Here is a 27,136-nt window from a genome sequence, read left to right as displayed (position 1 = left end):
TAAAAGTGGTATAAATGTGCACCATACCACCATACACAACAAGGGCAGAGAGTGGGTGATTGTGTATTTCACTCTGCTAAAGACAGAACCTACTTGCTTATCCTTCAGCATGGGGTTGAAAATGGCTTAGCTGCTAGTGCAGATGGGCTCAGACCATTCCCAGCTCTACAACTATTAATGTAAAGTAGCGTCCACTACATACTCTCCAGGTCGAAAGAGAATGGTCTCTACCTTGAGGAGCACTGTGGCATTACATATGACAAACCATGTTCTGCTAGGTTCCTAGCACTTTCAGTAGCCCTTTTAGAAGTGGTTTTGTCCTGCCCACGCTAGAAGTTAGTTTTTCAATGCCAGTGGAAGACCCGTTCCGGACAACCACTGCCAGCAAAGAATAGACAGACCTTTCCACTGGAAATTTAGTATGAACACTTTCATTTTGCACAGGCTAACTTAAATGAATGAATGAAAAAAAATCATATAAGTCCTTAGGGGTATTGTACCATGGAAGAAAATTACCTAAGAGCAGAGAGTTTGCACAGGGCCCTCCACCCAACTTAAATTTCACCTTAGGGGGGCCAGGAGAGCAGTTATGCAGAGAGGTCCTCACACCCTCAGTGCTGATGGCTATGCCAGCCCTCCGTAAGGGTGTGTGGCAGGTAGCACTGCAGATGGGATCACAGACTCTGTGACTATGCAGAATCAGCAATCATAACACATCCAAAAGTGGCACAAAGCCTGCAGCTGCTATTTCCTAGGCTAGAATAATGGTCAAATTTGCCTTTCCAGCTCCCTGCACTTGGTACCTTTAAGTCAGACCATGTGCAGATGAAGTGGGCATAACTTAAAGCATGAAAGCTCCTGGAAAATGTGTTGCCAACTCATTATTTTATTGTGAAAAACATTCAATATTTGATTTTTTTTCCTGAAAGCCTCAGAGCTCCTGGAGTATTTACATCTCATCTAAGCTTTCATTTTTAAATAGTAAATTTCTAGCCCTCATGCTGGTGGAGAAACGCTTGAAAATATGACCAGAGTATAACCTAAAACCTCAAAAATCAGAAGGCAAGTAAGGAGAACTCAAAACTTACAAATATTTTTAGTAATCTTGTGTTCTTGGAGGATCTGGCTCATGATTTTTGAACACATGAGTATATAATAAAAAACTTGAGCTTTTGAAATCCTCCTAGGAGTTTAGATTAGAAACCAGTGGGAATTTTGCCTGTGCAAGAATTATTTTGCCTACGCCAGATGAACCTCATGATAGGTTCAGAAATTCTTTACAACACATCACACAAGTGTCAGACACAGATCTAACATTTTCTGTCTTTGCAGTGGATGGGAAGTTAGATACTCAAATGTCATGCTTTGCCTGTTATGATAAAGATTTAAATTATCATGTTTACGGATTACTTGATCAAGAGTAAAAAAATGTCCTTCTCTCTCATATATATATAAAATAAGGTGATATTTTCTTACCTCAAATAGGTGCCTGGGAAGCTTAAATAAATAATGTTTGTAAATCCTTGATGTCCTGCAATTTTTGAGATCCTTGTGTGTAAGGATTATTAACAATTAGGGAATTCCTGGCTCCCAGTCCTGTGCTCAAACCTGATACCATTTTCTCTCTCTCTCTGGTCTGGTCTTGTCTCCAGGAACAAGTTGCACTGGTTGAGTTGGAGATGCAACTTTAAGGCAATTTAGTTAAACCAGTGCAATAGGCTGTGTGGACACACTTTGGTTTGGCCTGAACCAAAATAAAGCTGGTCAATTACGAATCAGTTAGAGCTAAAGTGAAAGAAAATGATTGTCCACAAAGGCTTTTACTCTCGTTCAACTAAATTGGTTTAAAAGTCGATTTAAATTAAACCAGTGCAACTGTCTTGTGTAGACCAGGATTAAGACACACACTTACTTTTAGTTTAGGCTGAACATTTTTTCAAATAAAAGTAGCATTTCAATTTTTCACCGGCTTCAGTGTAGAAAGTTTCCTATTTCCTGAAATAGATACCTTGAAAATGTTGAGGCTGTGAAACCACACAAAACGAATTGCTGAAAAACTTGGCATGAATTTGCACACAAATGTTTTCAGTAATTTTGCCTGACTCAAGAGATTTTTATCTTAACGCTATTCGCTTAAATATGAACTTACAAAATATTTCTCAAAATAATATTTACTAAAAGGGAAAGATTGTTTAGGTTATGCACTTGGGTTTAAAGGTTTATATACAACCAAACATTAATACAATTGCTTTCTTGAAGTGACACACACGAAAAAGTAAAACAGTTTGTCTGGTTTTTAAAATTTATCAGCAGTGTTTGCAGCTCAAGCATGGCAGTTTTGTGCTGGTGCATGAGAAATGGCAAGTGAAATAAATTAAAAATTTAGTCTATTTTCATTAAAGAGACAAGATGCAGGAGGAAATATGTTATTGGACCAGCTTCTGTTGGCGAAAGAGACAAGCTTTTGAGCTTACACAGAGCCCTTTTTCAGGTCTTCTTCACTGTCCAAGTGAAGTAAACAAACAGGAAAAATTAGAAAAATTAGAATTTTAAAATTCTGTTTTACTATTCTAAGGTGTTATTGGTAGCATACGTGGTTACATTATTTCCTAACCATCTGCAAAGCTACCTCATTGTCCTCCTTCACATCTCTCTTGCAACAATGGCCATAAAAAAATTAACAGTTAAACAGGTGGGGCACGGAGACCACTGGCTATCATTCTGACCAGTATTGTCTCCTTGTTCTTTGTACTCCCCATCTGTCTATGTCCATCTGTTGTCTTGTCTTATATTGTAAGCTCTTTGTGGCAGGAACTGTCTTTTTGTTCTCTGTTTGTACAGCACCTAGCACAATGGGGTCCTGATCCAGGACTGTGGCTCCTAGGAGCTATCACATTACTAATAAGAGTTTAAAAATATTTAACGCTGACACAGACGAAATGAAGTTTAGGAAAAAAATGGATATAAAATCAGAACTGGATAGTTTTCTAAAAAGGCTGGTAGCATTCCATGAATTTGTTCATGGAGACTTTTTTGTAAGAGCATTTTAGCGCTAAAGTCATTAAAAAGCTGGATCTTAAAAAGTATCCTTTTCTTAGATGGTAGTGAGACATTTCCTGTTCTTGAAATTAATAGATTCAGTCCATTTTAATACTTATAATACAAAGTATTCCATTTAACTAGTGGATAAAGAGTGTGATTTTTAATTATGTACAGAGAGAGCCTGGATTTAACAAAAAATAAAATGTAATCCAGTAACTGGAAATGGTAGGTGACTAATAGCACTTACACATTCAATAATCGAGGTCAAATTTTCTTTGTGTAGAAATCTAGGATAAACTCAAGAAATGATTACTGTACTTAAGGAATTTACAGATCTCTTTCTTTACAGAAACCATGAGCTGTTTGGTGGAGATTTGAAGTCTGTTAAATAAAGACATCTACACTACAATTAGACACCTGTGACTGGCCCGTGTCAGCTGACTCAGGCTCGTGGGGTTTAGGCTGTGGGGCTGTTTCGTTCCAGTGTAGACTTCTGGGCTCAGGCTGGAGCCTGGGCTCTAGGACCTTGTGAGGTTGGAGGGCCCCAGAGCTTGGGCTCCAGCCCAAGCCCAGAAGTCTTCATTGCAATGAAACAACCCTGCAGCCCAAGTCAACTGGCATGGGCCAGACATGGATGTCTAATTGCAGTGTAGACGTACCCTGAGTTCTCAGCTCCCAACCATTACCCATCAGGCTCACATCCAGTAAAAACTGCTGATGCTGCTGAGATCCAGTGCCCTATCCAAGTGAAATGCAACCTTTACTGCAGTGGGTGCACAGATGTTTTCTGGCCATCCCGGGCTTTACAGCCATGGGTATCAGAGGGTTCCTGATTATAAAGAGGAATTTACATCTCATTTAAGTCTAGAGTAACTGCATTAACATCAGAAGAGATACTCTAGATTTACGTAAATGCAACTGAAATCTGACTCTATGGCTTCACTCTTCTTAGAGGAAATGTTACAGATTCTCATCCAGCTTGTTCAGGCTTAGATGGATATCAATGGGTATATTCCAAGCGTACAAGGAAAAGTTATTTCTATTCCTCTTTTATCCCCATGCCACCCCCAAAAAAGTGTAAAGGTGACTGTGCAAGCCTGAGCAGTATAAGATCTTCCTGACAGTTAAATTCCAGATTTCAGCAGATGTTGGGGGGGAAGGGAGGTGACTCAGTAGTCTAGATTCCTAAATTCTATTCTCCTGTCCCAATATTACAGGATTGGATACTCTTCCAGACATGGTGCAATCATTAAATTCCCACACTGAGCTGGTCCATTACCCACGAGACAGCCAAGGACACTAATCCTAGCCTAGACCAACTCCATTGGACTATTTGATCCTGCAAAGGGATGAAGAGATAAAATAATAATCAACAACAGTCAAAAGTGGAAGGTGGAGAGCTCAGTGGCAATGTGCCCTCCAATGCTCAGTGAAGCTGTACAATTTCCCAAAGCACAGGGTTAGGATTTGGTTTTCATCTTCTCTGGCAATCCAGCCTTTCATCTAGACTGATCAGCAAGCCTATTGTAGAGTTGATATTGATGGCCTACCACACCTTACAATGCTTAAAATGGAAGTATAAGAACCTAAGAAATCTATGGCCACAGAAGAGGGGTGACAGGGCTGATTTTCAGTGGTGCTGCACACTCAAAGCTCCCCTTGACTCCATGGGTAATTGTGGGTGTTTGACAGTTACCAAAATTCAGGCTTATGGGCCAAGATTTTCAAAACTACTAATGATTTTTAGTGCCTAATTTGAGAGTCCTTGGAGGGGCCTGATTTCAGAGAGTTGCTCAGCATATCCTGAAAAATCAGGCCCATTTAAGGTGTCTCAAGTTGGGTATCAAAAATGGGGGCATCTGTAGTTTCCAGTTAGTCCTGACAATCACATTCAGGCCTGATCTGGTATGGCAATTTCTACATGCTTGTTCCATCTGATCCCATCCTGAAACAGTCCCTTTGATATTACTGTGAAAGCACAGTTCTGGAAGAAGCACCAGGTGAGGCTGGCCTTTAAGGATTGACATGGACAAAAGAAAGAAGGGATATTTGGGGGCCTGACAGCTCATGCATCAAATAATATTATTTGGTTCACTAAAAGGTATGAGATTATCTGTCTGGGGCATTTTTTAACCCACTGATCCCTGGTGCCTCAAACATTTTGGAGTTTTTATTTGAAATATTTCTGTACACTGTGGTGAAAATGAGGCTCATGACAGGATTGTGCAGTTGGGCAAGGGAGGGCCAAAGTTCACATTTTAAAAAAATAAAATAAATGTCATCTTCTGGGTAGGATTTTGCTGCTCAGTAAGGGAGGGCAAAAGAACAACAATGATTTTTTTAAAATATCTTTTCTGCTCACTGTAAAATGTGCCTGCCTGCCTCCTTCAGTGTGACAGCAGAGCAAGAGCCTTTTAGAACAGCATGAGAACAGGGGCAGGAATATTTGAATACAAAAGCAATTAACGTAAATGAAGTTCTACTTAGCCTAAAATGCTAAGTTTTACTTGTTTTCTTGTCCTTTTTTAACCCGAAAGGGAGCGAGGAGGATTCCTTTGAGCATTCAGATCTCTCCTTTACTTAAGGAAGCTTGGGTGGGAGAGAGAAAATGCTGCTTTTTTTCTATTCAGGTTCTTACACGGTGTCCATTCCCATGGTATCTGAACACCTTCCAGCAGTGCACTAAGCAATGGAACTAGCATTTGCCATGTGCTATTTTCTTCTTTCAATCTTCTTCTACCCAGAGGAAAAATTATGTTATATGCCTTGAAATGGAAAGTGGTGAGCTTTAAGGTAATTCTTAAATCCTGCGGGACTTAGTTCCACAGTCTTGGATAAGCCCCCAAGAAAACTCCATCTCTTGCCTAAATGCACTTTGCCCTTACTTTAGACCACTCCTGTGTCATGGTGGACCTGGGATGTCAATGATGTTCCCCATCTCGGAGCTTTAGATCTTTTAGGTGTCCCAGACTCCGATCACTAGGTACTTTGAAGATAAAAAATGAGCTCTTGAATTGCACATTATATTCTACCTAGCTACTACGGTAAGCCAACTAGGACCAAGTTTTCAAAGATGGCCTCTAAACTCATACATGGCACATCTCACCTGCAATTATTTCTGCACACACAAGAAAAGCATGTTTCTTTTTCAGACACAAGTTATTGGGCTAAATGCAGGAGTAACTGGACGAAGTGCTATGGCCTGTACTATACAGGAGGTCAGATTAGATGATCTCATGGTCCCTTCTGGCCTTAAAATGTCTGAATCTATGAAAGAACAAATTTGCAGGTGAAGTGACGTGCAGACACCATAATGGCATACCTATTTAGCTAGAAAAGTTATTTGCATACTTACATTGGATAGCCTAATTAATATACATGAAAAATTAATCCTACATTTGTGTAAAGTTATAGATGCAAAATTATAATTTTTATTCACAGTCTTCCCCCAATGAACTCAGAGCAATGAAAAGAAATACAAGAAAGATTCTAAAGCCTAATGGAAAACAGTTTAAAAAGTTATCGTCTTAGAAATTCAAATAAGAAAATGATGGAGGAAGGAGGAGCAGCAGCAGCAGCATTTAAAAAAAATCAGGGGCATGGGGAGGGGAATAGAAGAAGGAACATGAAAAAGGAACAAACAATATTTTTTTAGATAGTGGTGTCCAGTGGATAGGGCCAGAGACTAGCTGCAAAGAGACCAGATATTCTGTTCTGAGCTCTGCATGGAGCCTTGGGCAAGCCTTCCCTCTTACACCTCAGCTTTCTTCTCTCTAAAATGGGGATAATGACACCCACCTTTGGAAAGTTCTCCAAGATCTACCGATGAAAAGTATTAAAGAAAGAAATGCTTTTAGACATCATTTAGAAGTGAGGAGGGAAATGCTAAGACAGATGTCAAGGAGGAAACAAGTTCCACAGTGTGAGGCCCATCCCAGCAGACATGGTTGCCTGCCAACTTCCAATATTATGGCAAGACCACAAAAAAAGCAGGTGGGATCCAAATGAAGAAATCCATGAGGACAAGGTTCAAACAGGAAATCTCAAATGCAGCCAGGGCCTACAGTACAGTGGTGAACATAAGAATGGCCACAGTGGGTTAGACCAAAGGTCCATCCAGCCCAGTATCCTGTCTACCGACAGTGGCCAATGCCAGGTGCCCCAGAGGGAGTGAACCTAACAGATAATGTGATCCCTCTCCTACCATCCATCTCCACTCTTTGACAAACAGAGGCTAGGGACACCATTCCTTACCCATCCTAGGTAATAGCCATTAATGGACTTAACCTCCATGAATTTATCCAGTTCTCTTTTAAACCCTGTTACAGTCCTAGCCTTCACAACCTCCTCAGGCAAGGAGTTCCACAGGTTGACTGTGTGCTGAGTAAAGAAGAACTTCCTTTTATTTGTTTTAAACCTGCTACCTATGAATTTCATTTGGTGGCCCCTAGTTCTTCTATTATTGGAACAAGTAAATAACTTTTCCTATTTCACTTTCTCCACACTACTCATGATTTTATATACCTCTATCATATCCCCTCCTTAGTCTCCTCTTTTCCAGGCTGAAAAATCCTAGCCTCTTTAATCTCTCCTCATATGGGACTCGTTCCAAACCCCTAATCATTTTAGTTGCCCTTCTCTGAACCTTTTCTAATGCCAGTATATCTTTTTTGAGATGAGGGGACCACATCTGTATGCCGTATTCAAGATGTGGGTGTACCATGGATTTATATGTTTAAAGGGAGGAGAGAGAAACCAGGAAGATATGTAACTTAAAGATAGGTAGGCACGTAACACAGTGCATTGAAGAAATATAAAGTAGAAGCTAGAGCCTCTTTGCCAAACAATAGGCCAAATCCTGCTGTATCACTATACTTTTATGTGCATATTCTATGGTAAATCACCTAAACCTTTAAATGTAACATTTTTACAAACCTAAAATGTAATTCATATTTTCATCTAAGACGATCCATAGGAAAGAAAGGGATGGCTAATGCCATTATTTCTGAAATCCGTAAAATAGTTCAACTGCAAGAAGAGAAGAAATTTGGTTCCTACTAAGGTGCTGGGGATTTCACTGCATAATATGAAATTATGCAGATGTAGACTTCAAGAGGAATTTTCATGACTCATGCACACCAGCGTGAATGAACGGTCAGTCAGTGGTTTGATAGGCTTCATTGCAAGTACAGTCTACTTAAGAATAATGCCATGGTATACAAGGACCTGTCAAATCACCATTAACTACAGAAGTGATAGAAATCTATAGCTACCTAGAAAATAGATAGTTACACCTCTTACATGGTGTAAGATTTATAGATAAATTGTGACAAAAATGGCCAGGGGCTGAGGTAGGAAATATCATGTGTAGTCATGTGTTAGCAAACAGCTTTCTGTCTTGTAATTAACACTGAGTTTTCCAGTTCAAAGTATGTATTTGAAAAAAGCATTCTTAGAGCCAGAAAAAAGTGACTGTAAAAATTACACCTTCTTACTCAACAGTTCTGCTCCCTGCGTTTATCCAGAGTCATACAAGCTAATTGCCAACAATAAAGTTCTTACTACTTTTAATTCGTATTGTTGTAGCACACCTCTCCAGTGATCAAGGTTCCTTAACAAAGGAAACACAAATTTCCATGTGGACCAATAGTGATGATCCTTTCCTACCTACCAACCTGTTATGGACTGGGATGCAGGTGTTCTGACCTAGTCGTCAGAACAGCAGTCAGGTCTAGTGGGTAGGCAGGCATCCAACTTGGGGAACAAAGCTGAGGGTCAGCACCAGAGTCAACTGCCCATTACCAGAGCCAAGGGTCAAGCTAGAGTTAAAAGTCAGAGGCCAGGGTTGGAGCCAGGACTGGAAACTAATGGTCAGAAGTGAGGCAAAAGAGCAGGAACTGGAGGAGAGGCAAGAATCAAGCATGCAGCCAGAGCCCGGGGGGAACAGGAGCAAAGGCAGAGGCAAGGCAAGAGGAAAAACAGGAAGCAGGAAGCAGGCAAAAGCAGAATCTAATGAAGCCACAAGAAGAAATCACCTCAAGCATGTCTACACTGCAATTAGAAACCCATGGCTGGCCCATGCCAGCTAATTCGAGCTCACGGGGCTGTTTAATTGCGATGTAGATGTTCTGGCTCAGACTGCAGAAATTAATGCATATGCATAAGAAAATGTAACAAAATTTAGAAACAGTTAGATTAACAAAGGGAAGCTGAAGTGGTGTAGTATCCGGTGAGAGAGGTGACAGTGATGGGAGCATCCTGCTGAGCTGCCCACTTGTGAGTAACTGATCATTGCTTGCTAGTGTTTTAGCTTAATAAAGATTTGTTACCCCAATCTGCTGAGTGGTGAATTTCAGTTCAACAGACATCATTATGTTTCTGGGAGCACCTTTGCTGATCATGTCCTGAGCTGCGTTTCCATTTTCAGCATTTACTATACACTTTCTTTTTGTCCATTGTGGTAAAATTAAGTTTATAACTGCTTTTTGTCAAAACTAGCCAATCCACTAGTTCACATTGAGTATTTGAAAAAAAATCTTTCATTATAAGAGAGAGAGAGAGGGGTTCAGCAATTTAGGGTATAATGTAATGTGTCTTTTGGTATGTTTTTCCCTCCCCCATTGCCCAAATCCTGTAACTCAAAAATTGATTGTTTTTTTTCCCCTCTTACAAATTTTCCAAGAGACTTCCCTCCTAGTCTGAGCCTAAGCACTAGGCTTTTCAGGCATAACGTTTTTAAACACCAACAGTTAGAAAGTATTCAAACATAGGGATTAGAATGGAACAGATCTAAGCATGGCAACTGTCATGACTCCAAAATGAGAAACTTAGCATGACAAGGGATACAGTGCTTTCCCTGATTTCCCATTTTACCCTCATCTTACTGTCATCAACATATTGCAATGCTGAATGTCTCCCCCATATGTATTGCTCACTGGACCTTCTAATTTACCCCTTGATAGAAGGACAAGATTTTATTTAAAATATAGTCTCATTATGATGTATGTTCAAGATTGTGAAAGGCACAAATGATTAAGCAGGCTATTTGGACAATACATTGTTAAAATTACCATTCATAGACTGTATGTCCTAGATGTATATACTAAACTCAAACACACATGGGTAGTCCATTTGAAACTACTCACATGCATATAGTTATCCATATGCATGTCTTTCCAGGATCAGGGCCCAATTTACATGGTTCTCTCAATGTGTTAAACTGATTGCAGTATGATTCTTGTCTGCAATTACACCCTGCTCTCCTGACTTGAAGGTTTAATTTCAGTTATTTTATTCAACTTTCTATTTTGCTGTATTTTGAATTTTTTCTTTGAGAAGATACTGAAGCCTAAACTATATTTATCAGGAATTATAGGCTTGAGTTCCCTCAGTTAAGCCTGAGGGCTAGCAGGCTCAGCCCTCAGGCCAGTTAAAGAGCCTAGCTGGACTGCAGCAGAATCACCTGATTGGAGCCAACAGGTCTACAATTAAATTTAGCAGCAGCTGCCATCTATCCTGCTCCAGCCTCATTCCCAGCCTTGCTCCAGACCTGTTCCTGTCCCACTCCAGTTTACTCCAGCCCTGGCTCCCTTGTCCAGCTTCTGGTTCTGACTCTTGGTTCCTCTTCCTGGCTCTAAGGACTAGGTGTTGACCTGTGACCCCTGACCTGATCTTAGGGAAGGTTATGCAAAATTAAACTATATCTCATGTGCTAAAGAATGCTAAAATGTTTTAGAAAGTAATAAATCAAAGCAATTAATGCTGTAATGATGAAAGTAGGGGAAATAAAGGTAACAATTTTTGTTACAGGCTTTGAGATAGTTAGCCTGAAGAGCTTGATGTAGGGTAACAACTTCTAGCAATATGTATCTCACAATAAACAAACCACAAAAGAAAAGTCTGAGCTTAAAATAAGATGACAGCATTGAGGACTTTTGTTAAAGTCCATATATGGGCCAACATGTCAAAAAAACATGTGGTACCAAACAACCACAGGTTTACACAAGCAGCTGACAACACACGACTAGCTTCATCTCTTCAGGAACATGTCCTCTAGAACATTGCTGCAGAATTAGCACCAAGAGTCTCCTTGCACTTGATCCAACTTGTTGGCACTTATGTGCCAACACTGAAATACTCAAAAGGTGAAGAAAAGATACTAACATTTCTGTTCAGAAGTCAGTTTGTAATTACACAGGTGCCATAGCAGTGGTAATCATGTGGAAGGCTAAGTAAGTTTCCTGCAGGCTTGGTGGAAGGTGATGTGCATAGAACACTTGTCCCTCAGTTTCCCTATCCCAACATGCAATTCTTTGACCTTGCAAAATGCTCTCTGTGAACTCTGGGACGACTGCAGAGGCAGCCCCACTCCCCCCACCCTGCCATTCTTCATGAAGGGTGATAGAGATGTGCTGAGGGGGACTCATGACCTATGGATATTTGCCTTCATTGCCTGCCAATGGGGAGTAAAGCTGGGGCTGGGGGGGGCAAGGGAAGAGTAAACAAGACTTCTTTTGCTTCTAGGAATGGTTGGATTGGTACAGATAAAATAATTAAGCGAAACTTCTGAATAGCATTTTAATTAACCTTAACCAAAGCTCTCTATTATTTTTGAGAAAGTACTACCATTAATTTTTAAAATAATTTATCAGTTTCACACACTTCTGTAGTCCCCGCTCTCAGGATGGATGAAACACAGGGGAAAAAATGTGCTTGGGACCAAACTGGATGCAGGAAGAAACTTCATCAGAAAAACCTCTCACACTATTTCCAGCCCAATTTGTTCACTCAAGGGGGCACAGCTAATTCAGACAGCTAGGACAAATACCCATACTTTGGCTTGTTTATCTCGGTCCAAGTTTTGCCAACATTCATCACTGTCTCAGTAATATCCTACTAATAGATAAACTGAAATAAACACTTGGACAGAAGGTAAGTATTCCCCCAGGACCCCTGTTATTAATGCCATTCATTGTTTTGGTTTTTGCTTTAGTTTAATTTTTTATAATGACTTTCTACATATGTGCTTCAGAAACTTGGGATCCTTTAACATGCAAGTGGTCAGAGGTCATAAAAACAAATATATGCAGTTAAGATATTCAAATCTTTAAAATGACATTTATATGAACTATCATGTCAGTTTTATGTTGGAATATTTGAGGGTTGATTGTGTGACTGGGTCATTTAATGTTTGGGGTTTCACTTTTTCTTTAGTGTTCGTATTTGAAAAAGTTACTATGTTTTATATATTAAATTCTTACCAGTGTTGCTCTCTGTAATTATATGAATATATAGCAATCTCTGAACACACTTTCAAATAAACTTTCCTACCTATGTCAAAAGTCTTATAAGAACAAAGTTTATTATAGCAAAAAAGGAAATCAAGAAGATCTAGATTCATGGTTTGTTTTGTATTCATTTTCCCATCTGGGTGTGATTATGCACTTATAACCATTCTATATTACCTTTGTTGTATTGTATAGTTTAGATCATACAATTAAAATATGAACACATGGCCAGGGCATGGCTGGCGCTCCATGGCTGTGCAAGGAGCCTTCTCCCTTGTATGCACCTCTACAGGGGTCAGCCACCATCCTAGTCCTTACAGTTTAGGATTGTAAGGACCAAGGAGTGTTAGCATTGTCAGAGACGCCCCCAGAAATCTTTCACATGGTACACACAACTGAACTGCTCTCACTTTAACTAAGTATGGTGCCACTCAGGTTTCGCCTGCCAAGCCCCTCCATTGTGACAGAGGGGCCACCAGGCCAAATTTCATTAAGTGGCATTATGACCTGGTGCACCAAGTCACAACACCACTCAGTTTGGGGGCCCTCAAATGGGGGACCTGGGGCAAATGCTCCTTCCCAGGTGGCCCTGCCCTTGCCAATGGTGTGCACTGTGCGTAACGCACATGTGGGCTATGGGAGCAACTAAGCACTGTCAATAGCACTAGCCACCCCTTGATTTTATATTACATTTTATAATATGGGACCCTGCAAAGGCAAATTATCTCAAGTCCTCTTAAAATAAGACTTTATAACTACCCTTCTAGCAACAGATTGAAACAAACAGGAGCCTGAATCCACCAACATTGAGTCAGTTGTGACCAAAATTTTATGGTTCCTTAGAAAATAACTTCCTCCCACCTCATTTAGCAACTTCCTTTTCCTCCTCAATCTCAAGTTTCTCTTTTCCCCCCTTCACGCTTCCTATTAATAAGTTTACTCCTTTTGCCTTACTCTCATGCTGTCCATCATACACACAATTATTGGCTTCTGGCACTAATCGTAAACACACTCACAGAATTAGACTTTCAAAAAAAAAAAAAGTCACACTGAAAGAATAGATGGGGAAATTTGGGGCTCACTAATCATAGGTCCCGTCCTGGTTCCCAACATAGTCACCACTTCCATAGACTCCAGTCTGACAGCAAAGCCAATGGGCCTATTGCCTGAATGTGAATTAAAGAATCAGAACTCTTGACACAGTCTCAGTGAAAAAAAAAAAAAAAATCTAAGGCCTGATTCTCCCTCCACTTACACCCAGGAAATTAACAACTAACTCCACTGAAGTTACACTGGTGTGAAGCTGAGCTAGGAAGAGAATCAGAAGTCCAAATTCTACCTTCATACTTATGAGAGAGACCACACAAGAATCTGGGAGTGTATTTTAATTCAAATTATTTGAACATGTATATGTAAATGTTTGAAATAGTTCATATTCTAAGACATTAAAAATTAAATGTACAAATATTTGCAAAGAAATAAGACTATTTATAAATGCAAAGCGAAGGCCTCTCTCTCTCTCTCTTCATGGAGTAAGGGTGGGCTCTTCAAAGGTGCCTAAGGGAAATAGGCACCCAAATCCTATTGAAATTCAGTGGAATTTTGGCACCTAAATCTTTGAAAATCCCATCCTAAACTAGCTATTTATAAATGATGGACCTCCAGAAATATTTACTTCACTAAATAGATATTTCTAATATGCTTGTTCTTCAACAATACATATATTCACTTCTAAGCAAATGCAAATGAATGTATCTACACACCAATATTTATATATAAATCCATCAGGGTATGTTTTCAGGTATTTAAATGCATTTTCTGTGTGCCCAGTTGGGTTGCAGCATATCGAAATTAATTCCAACTGCCCTGTTGGAAATTGAAGGACATGGTTTTATTGACATCTTTATTTAATATAAAAATGCTCTGAGAAATGTGTTTAGCAAAAGATATTGCTCTTGTAGATCACACCGCTTCAGAAGCATGACTTCTGAGGAAACACTAGATCTTGTAACAGAAATATCTTTAAATCTTCTAGATAGCCAGTCCACAGGGAAAGGTTTAAGAAAGGATCAAAGCTTGTCCTTTCAGCTTGAATTATTCCATTACAGCTGAATGTGACATAATTACAAAAGATGTTGGATGTGGAATCTCATCAGGATTATCTGACACTCATCTTTGTTGAAAAAGTCTCCCCAGCTGTTGCTCTGATAGCACAAATGTGACAGGAGTGCAGAGCACAAAGGTACTTGTAAGTGACCAATGCTTTGGGGCTAGCTTAGGTTCCCTCGGCCATTTTGTGACTTTCAGTTACCATAAATATCAATGCTGTGTAAGACAGAGTTATGGGTGAGAGAGGGAGGAGGGCATACTAGATAGAGTTTTGCCATCTCTTATGAATCAAAAATAGTTTCCTAACAAGTCAGAAAGCTCAGATGAATATTTTTAATTAATTAGACATACATTATTAAATGAAAAGCACATATACAATTATTTGTTCCCCTTTCCCTACAATGTCAACCTAATTTTGTAACCATTTTTGGTATTTACCTACAGCAGAATCAACAGTTTCACTTGCTGAGTTTGTTCTCATTGGGAAGGTTGAGGAGATTTACATTTCTCAGAGCATTTGGCAAGTTCTGGTGATCAGTATATCTAACTTACAATTGTAAGAGACTTTTTTTTTTTCCCCCTACTGTGTTATAATTTTGTATGAATTTTTTTTTTTTACTTCTACGGAAGGAGTTCAGTGGTAAAAGATAACAAACATACAATGTTGAATAATTACCCATTCTGGAGGATTTGGTAGCTGTAAAAATACTTTTCTTCCCTTCCTTGTCATGGATTACATTTTCTTCATACATTATTAATGAAGTTAAACTACTAGTAACATGCCAAATGTGCTGCATAGGAGATTTGTGCTTAATCCAGCACAAAACAGGCCCAGTCACATAATGATAGGGAAAAAAAAGAACAAATGTCAACAGTTTCACACTGGGACTAGATTAAGCAGACCATACTTACTGATTTCTTACACAGGGATTATCTTACTTTTAGTGCTATGAGAAGGAAGGCCACACTTCTCCTACGTTATTAACACAGAACTGCACCTGAAAAAAAATGACAACAGTCTCCCAGAATCTACTTCCAGACCCATGCCCGCTGCACTGTCATTTATTAGCTATTACGGTCTTAAACTATCATCTGGGTATCAGACTGTATAAAAATGTCTAATAGTAACATACAAGCTATTAATGCTTTATAGCCCAATCCAGCATCCACTGATTTTAATGGGATTAGGATCCAGCCCTTAAGCAATCAAATATGATATTGTTTCCATGTGAACTCCAGTTAGATCATGTTCAAAATAACTGGGGTTTGCTGTTTACCCTTCTACCAGTCAGGTTTGAAGACTTCCAATGGCTTAGTGCTTGATCCTGCAAATAATTAAAGCATCTTCTTACGTACCCACTGAAGTCAGAACTACTTATGGAAATGAGAGAGATACACCCACTACTGAGTGTATACAGGATTAGGCACTTAGTCGGTAGGCAATTTTGTCACAACTAATATTGGTGTTCAAACAAGGATTTTTAAAATCTCCCATTTATCCATGCTATTTACTAGAGCCCCATGACAGATAAGCATGTGCTTAAGTGTATTCCTATTCAGAAGAGCTACTTATGTGTTGTCCTGAATTGGGGTTCAGACTGGTAGATTTGAGATCCTCTGTGATTCAGAATGGGTTTACTTGTTCAAGTGACAGAATTAGTTTACCCTAATAAATCCAAATAAAAGTGATATATATTTGTAATTTGCCTGCTAAAACCCTGGAGCCTTTACTCCCTTACCAAGGCAAAATTCATTGAAGTACAGAATAGGAATCAGAACCTTAAAAATTTAAAAGGTTCTTTCCAACAACTTCTGTAGAAAATATGACATGAACTAAGTCAGTGTGTAGGCTGAGCCCCTCTGCACACCAACCTCTGGCCCCAGCCATGGTGGAGGCATTCTGGGAGGAGGAACACTGTGTACACTGCCCAGAAAGGAGAAGTGGGATTTGCCATTCCCCAGGGAACAAACAAATTCACAGATCCAATGCCCAGCCCTCCATGAAATCGATATGGAAGCCCTATGCCTCTATACCAACTTTGGGCTTCTTGCTCCCTGCTGTGGAACCCAGTCAGCATTACTCATTGGAGCAGCTCTGCTCCACCTTCCTGTGAGTGTCGCATGAACCCATGTTGAATTATGGTTTCTGAGCACGGATGGGAGCCACAGAAAGTGACAGACAGCATTAATTTAGGATTCTTTGTACAGCCTTGGGATGTTTTTTAATCCAGCCCTCCTTCTTCCTGGTCCCTTGCAAAGCTAACAGCGCTATACTCCACCTCGGTCTTCTTAAGATTAGCATTGTAAATATAGCCAGGTATGTATGGCTTGACTTGTGTTGACACTACGGGCTTTTGCCAGCACAGCTACATCAGTCAGGGATCACACCTTTTCACGCTCCTGACCAGCAGAAGTGTAGTGTAGATATGGTTTTAGACCCTAAGGCTTTCAGGGCAGGGATTGTATCTTTTCTGTGTTTGTATAGCATCCAGCACAATGCGTTCCAATCCAAATGCAGTTCAGGGACACTACCAAACTATAAGTATTTACCAATAATAATTTGATAACAATTTGAGGAATATTTTTTAGTTCCTGGGAAAGGTGGCAGACCAATGGCCCTCAGCAATGCATTTCTCTATTTACAAAACAGGAACAACAAGGATGATTGCTGGGCAAGCTTCGACTACTACTCCATCACTCTACCTGGAGGGATCAACCCAAGGCTAGGAAGATCAACCAACCTCCCCCCATAGATACTTTTTGCTTTCTGACTTTTTATACCACTTCAGAGCCCCCCCCCTGCCCCCCTCCCCGCCCACCCCAAAAAAGGCACCTGTAGCCACTGATGTTTTCAGCACCATGTCATCTAGACCTATTCTGAGCAGGGTGTGACAACCTGCTGGTTAGATGTAAGCTAGTCTACATTAGTGTGCCAGCCATTGGCAGTAGCAAAGATGGGAAATGTTAAGTGAAAAGGGTTAGTACGGGCACAACCTGTGTTGATACTGAGAACAGGATTGCCAGTTACTGGTAAATATGGGCAAAATCAGTCTTCAGTCATGGTGGGCAGCCACAACTCCCAAGGAGTAGTGGGAGTTCAGCAGCTCACAGAATTTTTGGCCATTGTTAATAAGTTTGCAATGTTTACGTAGCAGGCCGGGTTGTTGACAATTCACACACGTGTTAATATAGTTGTAAAAATCTTAAGGAGAGCTCACTATCAAAGTGCAATAGGAAGATCATACTCCTGCAGCAAAGCACCCCATATTGCCAGACCAGGCTGTGCCTTTAAAATCAGAGGCCAGGCACTGGAACAGTACAAAGCTGCCATGCCCTGGGGAAAGTTCTGGAGATTGTGCTGCAGAAGTTCCTTGGCGGCACTAACCATTTGCTCTCTGCTCAGCCAATTCTGCAGACCACTTGGAAGGGACAGAGGAAAAAGTTCCTCTGCTTCCCTGAATGCAGGGAGTGTGATTGTCCCCCATCCTTTGTGCAAGATGTAAGTGGGAGAAGGCTTCTTGCCCCAGAACTATACTAAAATTCTAAGAAGGCAGCCCAGGAGAGTCTTTGGGCTGAAAGAGAAAACCCTGTTCATTTATACTGCAGGTAATGCTTCCATACAAGTTATGGAGGCAATCCATCCCCCACTGGAGTCAATAAAAGGGCACTCATGGGCACTGGATTGGGCCCTACATACACCCTTTTTGTATTGCTTTAGTCCCACTATCCAGTTAATGTATTTGTTTACATGCATCACTTAGTTTGTGTTTTGCTTTATTTTCTCTCCTGTACCAACAAACTTTGCTTTTATTAGAGATAATGGAACTGGATGTGGTGACTTAAATTAGGATCACAGGCTGCTGAGTTGCCTTTGGGAAAAGGAAACTGAAGCCTGGATAGGGAGTAAACAGTAACACTCTAAATCTCCAGTCAAGATTAAGGGAATTGAAATTCTTCTCCACAAACACTGCTGAAGAGGGCATGGTCCATGCCAGTGTGGGCAAAGGGAAAGTCAATGGTTTAGTTACATGGTTTCAGTTTGCATTGTACAAGAGTCACATACTTCTAGAAGTGATGGGAGTTGCATCTAGTCCTACTGCCACCAGGCTTGACACATTTAGGTTTTCGGTTTTCTTGACATTTGGTAAAGTTACTATCTTCTGTAGACAGGTAAACTGAACAAGAAGATTTGAAACAGAAACACATGTACAGTATTTCATGAATTCTATTTTGCTCTGTGGCACAATAAACTAATAAGTGAATTTGTTTTTACAAATGTATGTGATGTTAGTATTCAGTAAGAGATATTTCTCCATTAGAAAACCTTGATACTCAAAATGGGTTCAAAAGGAATTAATAAATTGGTCCAGCAGGTGCTAATCAATATTGTGAATGAATAACTAATAAAAACTGCCACAAGTATGCCAAAGGGGAAATCATCCAAGAATGAAATTGGCGTAATAACACAAGTGCATTGTATCCTTCAACAAACACATGTAATACATATTAAATAGATATCAGTTTCCAGTGCAGAAGTGTGTACTCTTTCAACTGCATTAATATACCTAATTTTACAAGGCTAATGCATTTTTCTAATTTTAAATGCTAAAATGTTGAATTCCAGATGCATAAACAATGTGCTTATGTGATATTTTTATCTAATGTGCACTGGGTATTTGGGTTTCTTTCTTTAAAAAAAAAACGCACAGTAGATTTTAATTACTATTGTAGACAGCTTTTTGCCAGAGCTTTGAACTCTGGCAGAAAATCCCTGTAGATTTGCATAAAAAGCTGGCATCTCCTCCTATTTGCCCACTGAACTCACATACAGGGACAGATTGTCAGGGTAGGCAATGCTTATCCAATTTTAATGTCTGAGAAACATGGGTTGACCAAAGCAATATTCGCTTTTACAGAGCTAAAATTTTAACAAGACACATTTTTAACAATAAATTGTAACGATGTTATAAGCTGGTATTTTTACTATAACTATAGAAGCTATATACAGCACGGATTGCCCTCGGTCTCTCCATACTTGCAAAGATACTGATGGCTTCTGCAACTCTAACTTTTCTGCCAGCCTCAGCTTCTAGCCCCCGAAACTCATGATCCTTCCTTTTGACTGGCTACTTTAGGATTCCTGGAGAAAAACTTTGTGCCAGGCTGATTAGTTTTTTGGGTTTCTCTATTTGAGATTAAATAGGGTTCCCATCAGCCCAGATTTAGGGCCTCATCTGACCCATATTGGATATTAGAAAGACTCCTCTTGACTTCAGTGGGAGTAGAATTGGACCCTTAGTTCTTCCTAAAAATAAAGGGAACGAACAAATAAATGTCTCCAAAGTGGAGCAGGCTGTCTGGACAATATATTTCCTTTGTTCTTATACCTTCATTTATTTGACCAGCCACTCCTTGGATTGTTTGTCCTACCAACCAAGGATATGAAGTTTACTGGGGAAACTCCCTGGTGGATAAATTCTCCTAGAAACCAAGGAACTAAATTGACAGCCTGTTAAAATTTTTAACCAGTTTGTGAGCGTCTCTGACACTGCAGGAAAAAGTATGCTTGCTCCTCAAACCAGCACTCATAAATGTCTCAGCACGAAGACAAATACTATAGCCAATGTTAACGTCTCAGAAAGGAGATAAAGGAGACATTGGTCTGTAAATAACTGAATGATAGTCAGACACCAGGTATGATGGAACCTTAAGCACTGTCAGACATCAAAAACTTCCTAACTGTCAAGGTGGTTAAGAACTGGAATAAATTGCCTAGGAAGGTTGTAGAGTCTCCATCATTGGAGATTTTTAAGAGCAGGTTAGGCAAACATCTGTCAGGGATGGTCTAGATAATACTGAGCCCTGCCACAAATGAGGGGACTAGACTAGATGACCTCTTGAGGTCCCTTCCAGTTCTGTGCTTCTATTATCAAAAAGAGCACGAGTCATTCCTGCTATAGTATGTCAGGTGACATGAGTGGAGTGGATTATCCATTATGGATTTTTCTTAATGCATATGGAGTTAAAAGTTTGTTCCTTGTCCCAGGCTTGATGTTACTGATTATTAAACAGTATTACTTTGCTTATTAGAAGGACTGGTCAAAATTGCTGAAGAGCCACTAGAATTTTGTAAACATTTTTTTTGGCCTGTTCATTCTGCCTCATTTGCAAGTGTCCTGGCCACACCAGAAGACAGACAGGAAACAATAGATGTGGTTTAATTAGGTTGCAACTTCATTCATTTATAATATCTGCAAATACCTGACAATAAGTTGTACGATGCAGGGCATCATTATTCCCTTAATCATTTCCATGTAGTCGGGAGGGCTGCCATCAGCCCCACTTCCCAACCTGGTCCCAGCCAGCCTGTTGCAAGGACCCTGCCATCATCCCCTCATATGAGGGTTAAGCAAACTAGAAAAGGAAAGGGAAGTGTCAGCTCCCTGCTTTACCAGGCATTAGGAGCCCTGAATCCACCCCCCTTTGCTTTAAGTCCCTTTCCAATCCAATAACCAGATCCCTTTCATAGCAAGCACCTGCACTAGACCTCTGACAATTGCATTTTTTTTAAAACTTACAAAGTTGCATCATTCTATCCTAACCCTCACAAACCTGCTCTGGGGAAGGCAGGGCGGGGGAGGGGGTGGGAAACAAACTTCCTCAGCCAATTTGGTGGCAAGGGAACAATTCCTTCCCAGTCCCCAAGAAAAAAAGGCAAGGAGCATAATGCCCACAGCAGACCATGAAGAAACCCAATCCTATTCCAATGCCATGGGTTCAATTTAATCCCAGTGAGAGAGGGTTTCTCCAGAACATAAATACCCCTCCTCCAGTCAACTGGAAGGGCAGTGCCCCACCATGATCACCACCTGGACTAGCCACTTCCTTCTCCTCCCTCCTTTAACCCGGTAAATGTTCCCCCTTCCTCCCCCCAGGCTGCCATCAATTGCAGAGGGAGCCCTTAAAGCAGCAGCAACCCACTTTCTTCCTGTCAACTGGACAAGGACCTCCTGCAAACAGCTGCAGAAAGAGCACTCCTGGGAGTTCTGTCTCCTACACCATCTCAAAAGCCGTTTCTTCCTCAGGTAGTCTTACTAGTAGAAGACTTCACAACCTAAGAAGTCACATAGACGTACCAGGGCAACCACTGGGGTCAAACCCTGCACAGGCCTCTGGAAGAGTCCTGCCAGAGGAAGCAGCTTCGGTTGTGTCCCTTTGGGGACAAAGCATGGGGGACGCAGCCAGAAAATCCCATAGCCTACTCCCTACCTGTGTCACAGATCTGCTTTGCTTCACTCTGGCTAGGTTTTGCCAAGGGCCTTGCCCTATGTCACGAAGCAAATCAAGGTCAAAAAGGTAATTAGAAATCATATCATCAGGCTCACATGCCAATGCCTAATCCTACCACAGTGCCTTAACCTTTCTGTTTCTTGGGCGAAGGCAGGGTTGTTTTGTTTTTTCAACCGCGATCTGGAGCTTTACAGGATCTACGAGGCCTGCACCGACAGGTTGGTGGGTTATTATTGTAATAATACCTATTTTATTAATTCCAAGACAGAGGCTTAAAGCAAAGAAAGCAATTTGTGTGGGAGGTGTGTGATCTAGTGGATTCAGCATTGGCCCTGTGACCTGCATATGATTCCAATACTGACTGACCAAAAGTGAGAGTCATTTAAATCTCTGGAGTTTAAATAGAGAGAATATGAAACTCCACCATATGCTTATCTAGAAAACCCTGGGGGGAGCCTCTCCTCCAGACAGGTTTGTCACATTGTACAAGAAAATGTTTTTGACTGGGAGTGGCTTCTTCAGTCCTTACAACCATCATAATAGTGAAATATTTTGTTTGAATTTCTATAAAAGTTAAAAAATAAATAAAAAATAGGCAAATTTAATGAGTTATATGCATGGAATAACTTGCCCTGCTCTAATTATAAGATTTGGGCCATGTGTTGTCCTTTTATTGTTATTCCCCTTTTAGCTTCATACACTAAGGACTGGTTCTTAAAGCAAACCGGAAATGCTGGTTGCAGTGATCCAGAACTGGATAGTCCTGCACTGTTACAGTGTGCACACATTTTGGGATCTTCTTTAGTCTTCTATCTACTGAGATAAGTTATCATGCCCAGTGTATCAGACTATTTCTTTTAATGGTATGCAAGTGAAGTGTTCCACAGAGCCCTTTGTGCCAGGTAGGATGAGAGTCTGTCTAGACTCAGGAGGGAGGAGGAAAAGAAAGTAAAGAGCAAAAGGAGACAACAATTACCATAAACATTGTTTTTAATTCAACCACTATAGGCGCTGTGCACATGCGTCAGCTAGTCCCATAATCTTGTTGCTGTAAACATCATTCTTTGTCCTAGCCACTCCCTATGGTATCTCATGGTTATCCCCACTCATCGCACTGTGTCTAAAGTTAGCTGGCAAGCTCCTTGGTGTAGGCACTCTGGCCCCACTCCTAGGCAGACTCATGGTGTGCCTGCTAGAGGCCAGGGGTGGAATTTTAAATATGGCATAAAAAACACCCTCCTTCCCTCAGTTCGTGGCTCACCGAGGATTGGGCTGGTTCCTGGCATGGTAATTTATACTCAACTGAGTACGGACCAAAGAGACCATTCTGGCAGCCAAAGTAACCAGGCCATCAACATGCTCTGACCAAGTCCCCTTCACTCAAGGAATGTCCCCTACACTGGATGGGAAGCAAAGTGTGTGTTTAGATAGTTTAGGAGCTATTCTGGTGGCCTTATGCCACCTGGAGATTCAGTCAGAAAGGAGGAATCCTCCACCAATGGGTTAAGCCAACATTACAGCTACTTCGTGCTACAGGAACAGCACAAAGGGCGATCTGTCTCCTTGTCTCTCTATTAACTTTCTAAAGTGCCCTACATACTGAAAATAATAAATATGAGGCTTTTCAACCCACCAAAACATGGTATGTTTTTATCAGCAACACATGCTACAGCCATTCTAACCACGGATATGATATGTTGACACAGATATAATAACTTGCAGTAGGAGTGCAAATCTGCCTAGCCCTCCCGCAGGTATCCTACAAGCTTTTCACAGCCAGATTTGCAGTCACTGGACACATATGGCAGGTGCAGGAGGATTTAGGATTGCTCCTGCATCCCTGCTGCTGCACAGAGATTTGCTGGCTTTACTTCAGGCATTTAACAATCACTACATGCTCTTTCTGGACTGGAAAAGGATAGCTGTTGGATCTTAAGCAATAAGTGTGATGCTCATTGGATCTGACTTCAATGGGAGCTGTTTGTGCCCAGAATTTTGAAAATCTGCTATTTTGGTGTCTAAAATTAGGTTTTTAAATCCAAATGTAGACACCCTTTTTTGCCAATGTTGTTCATTTTACACTGATCTCAGATTATTTATAGGTGTGTGTGTGTGTATACATTATATCAACTGAAATGGTATGTTATCATACAACTGCTGTATATGATGGACAAAATATTTTGTTCAAGTTAAAAATATTTTTTTTGCAATGGAATGATGAACTTTAAAAAATTGGATATTTGCATTCTGGTTTCCCACAACAGAGTAGAACAAGATTTCCCATAAATCACAATTTTACATAAACTGATTGAATATATCTTTTAAACTAGTCAGAACTGATGCAATATGCCATAAAAGGAATGAAGAAAAAAATTAAAGCGTTCTGAATACATTTATGTTTATCCAATAGACCAGAGGTGGGCAAACTACAGCCCGCGGGCCACATCCTGCCACATCCGCGGGACCGTCCTGCCTGGCCGCTGAGCTCCCGGCCAGGGAGGCTAGCCCCTGGCCCCTTCCCTGCTGTACCCCCTCCTCCCGCAGCTACATGGGCAGCTTTCTAATAAGCCTGTCCTGATGCTCTGAGCGGCGTGGTAAGGGGGCGGGGGGGAGGGTTGGATAAGGGGCAGGGGTCCCGGGGAGCAGTCAGGGGACAGGGGGCAGTCAGATGGGGTAGAGGTTCAGTGAGGGGGGTGGTCAGGAGACAGGGAGCGGGAGGGGTTGGACAGGGGTTGCGGGCCTGGGGGGCCTGGGGGTCCCAGGGAATGGGGCGGGGGAGGGAGCAGTCAGGGCACAAGGAGTGGAGGGGGTGGCTGGATGGGTCGGGGGTCCTGAGGGGCCTGTCAGGGGGTGGGGGTGTGGATAGGGGTTGGGGCAGTCAAGGGATAGGAAGTGGGAGGGGGTAGATAGGGCACAGGGGCCAGGCTGTTTGCGGAGGCACAGCCCTCCCTACCCGGCCCTCCATATCGTTTCGCAACTCCGATATGGCCTTTGGGCCAAAAAAAGTTTGCCCACACCTGCAGTAGTCTAATAGCTCTGAATGTGAAATTCAGACAGCCTAGTAAATATTACATATTACCATCTCACTTTATTTGGAGCATCACATATTGGGGGTTTTTTTTAAAAAAAAAATCAAGAATAAAATGGATCCAAAGCATATTTTCAGTTTACTTAGGATAGTGATTTTTCTTTTTAAACACAATGAAACAAACAAATACAATGAGCATTTTGCTCAAACAGTTAGAAGTCTGGATCAGTAGATTTAGTTTCCAAATTAACATGAGAGATGCAAATTAACATTTGAGATAGACTGATTCTGAGCTCAGCATCATTATGAGAGAATTCCAGTATAGAATTATCACAGTTTTTCTTCATGAGTTATCACAATGAAATTTACCCAAGAACCTGCAGTCTCAGCTGGAGAGAATGTGGGCAGATTGACCTCCCTCCAAATATTTTCTGCCTTACGATCCAAATTTTTTGCCCACCCATACACAGTATCTTAGAAAAAAACCTTCAACATTCTGCTTGATTAGGGCCACATTTTTGTATTATGGGAGATACCCATCAAAACCTTTAGGACACCAGAGAATGACACTTATTCAAAATATTGCAGCTGCAACTAAAACTTGCATTACAATATTATGGCTTGCAAAATAATTTCCTGCATAGATGGCATACCTAAATAAATGGCAAGAAATCATCAATTTGTAACAGTCAGGATATTAAACAAACCTAGCTAGAATCAGACAGTTGCAGGATTACTTCAAGGACAGCTGGTGGGCTCTAGCATACCTATTACTCACTGCTTGAGAAAACAGTGGGCAAATAACTTAGGCCATGAACTAAATCATCTTCACAATTCAACCCCAACCTTCACAGGACCCACGCATAGATGAAAATGATATTCCATGCACTAAGTAGGTAGCTTTCCTCAACTAACACTACCCACTCTTTATCAACTGATAATTAACAACTTTACAGTGATGGTAAGTCGGTACCACTTCGCCTAGCTATTCCAAATGTGTTCTGAGCTGTATAGTAACATTAACAATTCCGTACTTTAAATCTACAGAACTACTTGAGTAGAATAGTCATGTGAATAACTACCTGCCCATACCTATTTACGTATCCACCTATATTTCCAGTTGTAGACTTGATCTTGTCCCCATCGACCTGTAACTACTCCTCAGGTGCAGCTTTTTTCTTTGACATTTGCAGATCAGATTATTCTGAAATTTAACAACTTTCTACACCCCCAAAATGGATCAGTTACAAACAGCTGGATTTTGGACAATATCCAAAATCTGAACTGCACTGCAGTGGGAAGAAAGTGGCTATGGGACTAACTTAGGACTCAAGAGATTTGGATTCAGTTCCTGTTCCAGAGATCTTAGACAAATCACTTAATTGGTTTGCCTTTATTATCTATAAAATTGGGATGTAAGGATAATAAATTCAGCAGTTTGTGAGGCACTCTGATAATACAGTGATGGGAGACATAGAAGTACCCAGACAGTTCTTATTGGTCTGATTGGTCACATACATCACATGGTATATTTTCTGTTCGAATATAGGATTAGTATATCTCTAATAGGGACTGATCCTGCAAACACATAAGAATGGGGGTATTTTACTCACTTGAACATTCTTCAAGTAAGATCACAGTGAAATTCTGGCCCCACTGGTCAATGAGAGCATTTTGCCATTTACTTCAGTGGGACCAACACTTTACCCCAACTGTTTGAAGGATGATGTCCATAGTCAGGAGGAGAATTTGAGGAAATCAGTGGAGCTTTGAGACAGAGGCTAAGGAAGAATTTTAAGAAAGTGTCCAGCTTTTTACTGTCTCTCCCACACAGTCCCTCCTTAGAAAAGCTAGGCTGCTGTGATTTATTGACTGAATAAGGAGTTTAGATTTTATCATTTACAAAGAGTAATTGAAAATGCACATAGATCACAGAAAACACCACATTTGTCAATTCTATATATATATATATATATATATATATATTACATATATATATTACAGTCAATATTAAGTGGACAATTTTATTTACTTTACTGATGAATTTACTCTAACCATCCTCCTACATCATGTTATGTTTAATGAAAGAGCAAAAGTGCAGAGAAAGGCAAAGCAAAAGAAGGAGGAGCTAGAAGGTCTTTCATTCCTTTCTTCTCTAACTGTGGAGAAGAAATTACACAGCCCATTAACAGTCACTGATTTCCTCCCTTCCTTATACTCCCAAGCTAACCTTTTACAAAAGGAAGATAACTCCTTCAGTCTTTGCATACCTGCTCTGCTGTTAAAGTGGTGATCTAACCACACTTGTTGCAATCTTCTTCCTAATTTGGCAAATGATTAATTGCCAGTAAGAATGATGATAATGCTGTCTTTTCAGGAG

Source organism: Lepidochelys kempii, chromosome 4 (genome assembly GCF_965140285.1).
Source record: "Lepidochelys kempii isolate rLepKem1 chromosome 4, rLepKem1.hap1, whole genome shotgun sequence".
In the NCBI taxonomy this organism is placed as follows: Eukaryota; Metazoa; Chordata; order Testudines; family Cheloniidae; genus Lepidochelys; species Lepidochelys kempii.
This window is presented reverse-complemented; position numbering follows the sequence as displayed.